This window comes from Tachysurus fulvidraco, chromosome 26 (genome assembly GCF_022655615.1).
Source record: "Tachysurus fulvidraco isolate hzauxx_2018 chromosome 26, HZAU_PFXX_2.0, whole genome shotgun sequence".
NCBI lineage: Eukaryota > Metazoa > Chordata > Actinopteri > Siluriformes > Bagridae > Tachysurus > Tachysurus fulvidraco.
In genome coordinates, this window is record NC_062543.1 from 16,518,093 (window position 1) to 16,519,008 (window position 916).

The window sequence follows — 916 nt, forward strand, 5'->3', positions numbered from 1 at the left end:
CATACGAGCTGATTTAGAGAAAAATACTGGAGAAGCCAAAAAACAACAAATGGATCATTTAAAAAAATAACTAAACTACACTTACACACACACACACACACACACACACACACACACACACACACAGAGTGCATCCTGTTTATATCTGTGCTCCAAAGTTTTAAACTCTGTGTGTGTGTGTGTGTGTGTGTGTGTGTGTGTGTGTGTGTGTGTGTGTGTGTGTGTGTGTGTGTGTGTGTGCGGGAAGGAAGGGAAGTACACACCAAATTGTCCAGTGCATAAATATTTATAATAAGGTAGAATTTATGTTCTCTCTGTCTGTCTCTCTCTCTTACACACACACACACACACACACACACACACACACACACACACACACACACACACACACAGAGATACACATTCTTAGCATGTTTAATAAGGCGATGAATTAGAAAACAACATTGCAGTGTGTTTAGTCTGGTCTTCAGATCTGCAGCTGAATGAAACGTGGCTTCAGTTCTGAATATTTAAAGCTGCAGTGTTTCATTTTCTCAGGACAGATTAATACTGAATATCATCCTGATTAAATCTGTCACAAGAACTGCAGCACAAAGCGCATCACACTCGTCCTCCTTTACACACGTCCTCCTTTACACTCGTCCTCCTTTACACTCGTCCTCCTTTACACTCGTCCTCCTTTACACTCGTCCTCCTTTACACACGTCCTCCTTTACACACGTCCTCGTTTACACACGTCCTCGTTTACACACGTCCTCCTTTACACTCGTCCTCCTTTACACTCGTCCTCCTTTACACACGTCCTCCTTTACACACGTCCTCGTTTACACACGTCCTCGTTTACACTCGTCCTCCTTTACACAAGTCCTCCTTTACACACGTCCTCGTTCACACACGTCCTCGTTCACACTCGTCC